Source organism: Bombus vancouverensis, chromosome 18 (genome assembly GCF_051014615.1).
Source record: "Bombus vancouverensis nearcticus chromosome 18, iyBomVanc1_principal, whole genome shotgun sequence".
Taxonomy (NCBI): domain Eukaryota; kingdom Metazoa; phylum Arthropoda; class Insecta; order Hymenoptera; family Apidae; genus Bombus; species Bombus vancouverensis.
The window spans coordinates 2,960,895-2,968,010 of NC_134928.1; positions in this window are offsets into that span (position 1 = coordinate 2,960,895).

Below are 7,116 nucleotides of genomic sequence, written 5' to 3' on the forward strand. Positions count from 1 at the left end.
AGTGTTCGGGGAAATGTGGTAATAGAAGTAGGAAAATATGGAGTAAACGATGCAGAGCGAAGGATATTGTCAATATAAAATTCATTGAATTCTACAAGGACACGAACCTAACCTATCTACTAATATTATTCAGCGAACAGAGATCTCTGAATTTTTCCTAAATCGACAATATTGAGTTTTAGGATTGTTTCTCTGTAAAACACGAGAATATCTAACTTATTATTATTTCTAACTTATTATGTGTAATACAAATTTCTTAAATTCTTGAATTGTACAGGGTGGTTGGTAAATGGTGGTACAAACGGGAAGGGGGTGATTCTACGCGAAAAAAGAAGTCGAAATTTCTCCATCGAGACAACGATCTACAGTGAGATCCGTTGCAACGAGACGCGACAAAGTGCAGGCGTACCGAGCGAAAATTCAAAGTGGATTTTCTCGAGAACAAAGCCTCGAACGAAAAATTTGTATTCTATATTTTCGACTTGTTTTTACGCCTAGAATCACCCCCTTTCCGCTTGTACCACCAGTTACCAACCACCCTGAAGATTCTTTTTAATTTGATATTAATAAGAAGAACGTAGGCGCTAAATTCGATTAATCTTTCGAATTAACTTTGTTCCCCCCACCAATCGGTATGTGGAGCGTTGGTAGGAGGCAAAGGACAGAGGTTTCGCACGCGAGATCTCCATTTCCATGGCGCAATTTAATCGCGGCGAGGATGTCTGCCGGAGAACCGAGTCGTACGAACGAATGAACTAAACTTTCGAGAGCTATCGATTATCAGCTGCGCTCCCTACTATTCTCTGTCGCTCAGAATACTCCGCTCCTCTTCCGGTGCCACCCTAGCCCGACATTCATTAGCCTCAGCGATGGCGAAGTAATTTAATTTGTTGCAGGATTTGTGGAATGTTAATGAAAACAGGACAGGCATCCCTGTGTCAATTTCTGATTAAACTTGGTACGACTGGCCCGTTGTATGCGCGATGTTAGTTGGCTCGATTCGATTCATCGCCCTGTTTCATCCCTATCGCGTAATTCGTCATGAATTCCGATAGATTTTCGAGTAAAAGTTAATAGGAAATTGTTGAAGAATATTTATAAAACGGTAGGAAAATGACGAATAATTAGCAACGAATTATTTTCTCGTGTCGATCATTTCATTTCACGTGGCAATAAACAAGTCCATACGCAGAAGAAATATTCAGAGCGTAAAGAAGATTAATTGGAAAACAAGGTCGTAGCCAGCGTATTTCACAGGTCATTATCTGCGAGTCCCAAATTCCCTGTGACTCGTTTCTCCTATTACCCTTCATAACCTGTGTGTTATAACTTGAACATCTACAAGGACACGAATCTGATCTATTTATAGCAAACCTTGAATTTTTTTTTTAAATAAAGCTGTTATTATTGAAGTAAAAAATATGGAAAACAATATTTTAATGCGCTAATTATACACTGTGGATTAATAATTGAAACGAAGCTTCAAGATCTACAAGGACACGAACCTAACCTATCTATTGATATTATTCAGCGAACAAGAATATTAAAATTTTTCGTAAAAATAAAGCTATTATTATTAAAGTAAAAAATATGAAAAACAATATTCTAACGAGCTAATTATACGCTGTGGATCGATAATCGAAACGAAACTTGAACATGTACGAGGACACGAATCTGATTATTTATTAATATTATTCAGCAAAGAAGGATCTTGAAATTTTTCCAAAAAAGAAACCTGTTATTATTATTCGTAAAAAATATGAAAAACAATATTTTAACGCGCTAATTATACGCTGTGCATCGATAATCGAAGCGAAGCTTGAAGATCTACAAGGACACGAACCTAACCTATCTATTGATATTATTCAGCGAACAAGAATCTTGAAATTTGTCTTAAAAATAAAGCTATTATTATTAAAGTAAAAAATATGAAAAACAATATTCTAACACATTAATTATACACTGTGGATTGATAATCGAAACGAAGCTTGAAGATCTACAAGGACACGAATCTGATCTATCAATAGCAAACAAGGATCTTGAATTTTTCCTGAAAAAAGAAACCTGTTAATATTCGCGAATATAATATGAAAATAGATAATATGAAAAACAATATTCCAACGCGTTAATTATACACTGTGGATCGATAATTGAAACGAAATCCTCGCGTCGAATTTACGGGCACCCTGCAGCGCAAGTTCATCAACTGCTGTAGGCGCATTTGCAACGATGTCCGGACGATCTATCGGCGATATCGGTTTGCACGTCGATGCACGATGCTGGCGAGCGTGCACCGGAGTAACGGGGATAGCGAGGCACGACACCCAACGTTTCCAGGGGGTGGAACTGGAATGAGGGTACCCGCTCGCCCTGGTAATGGAATACCTCCACTGGAGAAACGCAATCACGCTGATGTTTCGGAACCCCAAGGCTGCCACGAGGGATTTCCACGCTCATGAGCAGATCAGACTTGCGTGCTGCTGCTGGCTCCTCTGTCTCTCTTATCCCACTCCCCTCTCGTTTCTCCAATTTCCCCTTCCCTTGCTCCGCCAACCCTCCACCTGTCAATCAAATATATCTCCAGGATGAAATTCTTTTTCCGGATTCGTCGCTCGTATCGATTAGAAACGTAACCGATCGTTTCTTCGCTGGAATACGAAGTTACAACATTCTCTGGTTCCTTAACCACTGCTCCCAAGAAATCCAAATCTCGTGAACTAATTTTGCAATTAATATTACGCACACATTATTGTACGATTTTGTCGAACGAAGAATTTTTGCAATTTTGCGATCAGTCGGTTCGTAGTATGTGAAATCAACTAATTAACTAATTCATTCTCAGTTGACTCATTAACACGTTGTTTTCAAAGAAATCTGCGTCAGGCGACGCGTGCAATCGATATTTTAGTAACGCGAGTCGCTCAAGCGGTGGTCTCGAGAATCATCTCCCGTTTCGTTTGTTCGCTACGTTAAAACCACTGGCTGTTGTCGAATATAACGAAGGGAAGTGCGGTACAGATTGTTCCGACCAAACGGTTTTTTACGCCACCGCAATTGGAAAAGCGATCGAATGGCACGGAAAACTTGGCACTCCGCTCCTTCTGCGAATTTCCGTTGCAGACGCTTCCACGGTTTACAAAATTGCAACGAGGAAGAATATAAATATTAGAATATTTGGACGATTGTTAGCTGCGAAATTATTAGAGTTGTCTGAAGATACAAAAAGTCCTTGTCTTCGACGGAGCCAGCGCAATATCGCCGTTCGGAAAAATGATTCCGAGAGAAGCATCAGACGCGCGTGCAAACTAGGTTGCGCGAATAAAAGACGTGGAATGGAGCGAACAAAGGCGCGAAGGAATTTGAAGAAAACAACGACTTACTGTCCAAATCGTGCCCACCGACCTCAGCTATGCGTAGAATGCTTGAAAGTTTCACGTTCTAAATAACTTTGTCAATAAACCATTTTCGTGTTACTTTTATAACAATTCCACAGTTTTATTATTGTGGAACATCTTTTCAAATGCCTACGACGATCCTCCGCAAGTAGTCGAATAAGCGACACCCGAATGTGGGTTACGCGGCGGGACCGGAAACTTTGCCGACACCCGAATACGGGTGGCATGGCAGTCAACGTGTTAATATGAAATCGACCAGAATTTTTACATTTGGTTTATTACGGGGAGCATTTCTCAACCGAGGTATCTTGTACATCGTACGGTTTCAATAACGTTCAGCTCGTTAGATGTACGAACGGAGAATCGCGTGGATAAATTGTAGAGTAGAAGATATATTTCAATACAGAAGCGTCGGTACAAGCAGGAACATAATTTGAGCTGAAAAGCCCATAACTGAAACTCCAAAGCCATCGTCGCCTGTCTGCCGTCTATGGTCTGCCTTCGTGCCAGTCTTTCGTCTATACGCTGTGGATGGCTGCAGTGCTCGAGAAACCTAAAAAGACCAGATGCAGAGTTTTCTTACAAGTGGCGACCACTTCAACGAACGATATTAGTTTAGATCCGAGATTATGTCCTTTCGATCGAACGCTTCGTCTTTTGCTCTTTAGTCTGCTGTTAATATTGGCTTGGCAACTAAGTGATTGCGGATTTTGTCGATACCAGCTGATGACAAAACCCGCAATCACTTAGTTGCCAACCCAATAGTGTTAGCCTGTGGCCTCTCAATTCAAAGAAATTCACAACTTCTGCTACTGAGAATGGTGTTGAGAATCAAAGATGGATTTTTCTAAATTTGTTTGACTCCGATGAGCGTAGATTAATGTTGCTAAGAGAAATGGAGTACTTCAGAGGATAAAGCGTATAGAAAAATTCCAATTAATTCCACCGTCTTGGAAGCAGGATCTCGGTGTAAGTCTGGAACAGGAAATGGCAATTTCTGCCGGCAATACCATGGCGAGGCATCGCCCTGACTTTTGCTCCTTCGTACATTGGCGAATTCCGCATTCCGGAAATCGCGGAGCGTTATTCCAGGTCCCACGCGGGTCGTCCAAGCCCCCCGGAGCGACATAACCCGGTGGCCGTCCCCGGAGCCAGCGAATCTCTTCTCGGCTAAGTCGCCGGGCAAAGTTATGAATTCTTTCGAAAATCTTGCCGGTGATCCTTCGAAGTTGAGCGGTCGGCGGGGATCAAAGAAGTTGGTATGGCTCGGCCGGGGGGTGGAAAGGGGTGGATCAAGTCGCCTTAGAATGAAGCCTCGGCAAGAAGTCGAGGACGACGACGACAACGACGAGAAAGGCGAAGAAGAAGAAGAAGAAGAAGAAGAAGAAGAAGAGAGTGGAGGAGGATAAGAGAAGAGGGTTTTCGGCGAGAAGAATCCACCAGAGGGTAAAGGGGGTCGCAAAGGGGGGAAGGTAGTAGGAGTATAAGATCGACAGAAGGGGCTGAGAGAATCGTGAAGCTTGAGACGGCTAGGAGGGTGGTGGAAAGGGGAGCAGCGAGCAAGCAACGTGGAATACAAAGCAGCGACCGAATGATAGGAAGAGGAGGCTGAAGAAGTTTCGAAGGCTAAGCGGCCGGAGGGGGTGAGGCGTTGGGAGAAGACGGGTTCGAGAAAGAAGAGACCCCCTGCCGTCTATTCAAACCGCGCATGAGTTATTGCCATGGATAATTCGTAAATATGTTTATTTTGATTTTGTACGCAACGCGGTTTTATTTCGTAGCCGGTTGAACGCTCGTTCACGCTCCGCTCTTTCCCCCTGTTCTTCCAGCCACTTTTTGGAATCGGCTTTGATCGCCACTCTAGTTTCGGATTATAAACGAGCACGGCACATGTTTCCAGAGGTAAACCAGAAAAATGACTGTCCACCACGCGCCTCTGTCGGTTTATCGCAGCACCGGCATTCCACTTGGCGCCGCGTACGCGGCTACGTACGTGAAAGAATGTCATGACATTTTTAACGGGCCAGTGGCGAAACACGGAGCACGCACGAAGACGTACGTAATTTTCGTAATAATCGGAACGCGTTAACGACCCAATAGACCGATAGAACGAATCGGTAGGGTGGAAGGTCCCTCGAACGTCGTTTGAATCAGAAGAAATTCCTCGTTGATGGAACAAACGACAGAGGGAACCTTTCAGACGCCAGCAAACGGTTCCTCGAATTCCTATAATCCCGCGCAAGCCCTACGCTTCACTAGCTCCTAATATCAATGATCGCGAGGGGAGAGTCCCCGTGGAAGATTCCTCGATCATTGATATCACTCGAAGAAACGGCTTGGGTATATCGTGTTTGTCCCATGTTTGGACACGAAGCTTGGACGAGAGAGGCTTGGTCAGGGTGGTAGAGAAACACGGGAGAGAAGGTCGAGTGGAGGACGAGGGGATGAACGGAGACGGGAACCACGAGGGAATATAACGGAGAGGCTGTTGGGCAGAGAGAGAAAGGAGACAGGCCGAAGGAGAGAAGAGAGGAATGAAGCCCGCCATATCAGTCTTGCTTGCGCCGACAGTTCGTCATTTGTCACTGTCGCGGCCATTAATAACTCCGCCATCCTGTCACTGTGGATAATACGAGTAGGTCTCTGCGCTCGGGCTGTTGTAGCTCCGGTAGGGGTGGTGTTCCGTTCAATTCAGTTCGGTTTAAGGGGTCGCTACAACGGATTGGAAGAGCATGCCTTTCAGGGGATGTGTCATTCGTCGCTCGGGGATATGGCGTGCGATCTTGTCGTCCATCTTGGGACATGTTCGCTTTTTTCACCAGTTTCTAACATATTTTTCATGTATCTATGGGATTGAGAATAGGTTAAAATATATACAGGTATTAGGTTTTACGTGGTTTTCGCAACAGTGCACCTTCCACAAAATAATATAAACCTGTTGAGAATTTTGGATCTAATTGCCGAAATAATGGTACAGGAATACTAAATTTACACTTGGAATTCATATTAGAACAGTTATATATCTATTTGATAAGCGATTGCAAAGATATCTATCGATACGCACTTGCACGCGTCTCAGCACTTTCTTCCATAGCCGACTGACTTCCATTTCTTTGCTATAATAATAATCTATTGCAACGTTCATAGTTATTAGTTGCGATTTCCTCATATGTTCTACACATACTTCAACTTTTTAATAATGTTGAGAATTTTGGATCTTAATAGCCGAAATATTGGTACAGGAATACTAAATTTACACTTGGAATTCATATTAGAACAGTTATATATCTATTTGATAAGCGATTGCAAGGATATTTATCGATACGCACCTGCACGCGTCTCAACACTTTCTTCCATTTCTTTACTATAATAATAATCTATTGCAACGTTCATAGTTATTAGTTGCGATTTCCTCATATGTTCTACACATACTTCAACTGTTTAATAATGTTGAGAATTTTGGATCTTAATAGCCGAAATATTGGTACAGGAATACTAAATTTACACTTGGAATTCATATTAGAACAGTTATATATCTATTTGATAAGCGATTGCAAAGATATTTATAGATACACACCTGCACGCGTCTCAACACTTTGTTCCATTTCTTTACTATAATAATAATCCATTACAACGTTCATAGTTATTAATTTGCGATTTCCTCATATGTTCTACAGATACTTTAACTGTTTAATAATGTTGAGAATTTTGGATCTTAATA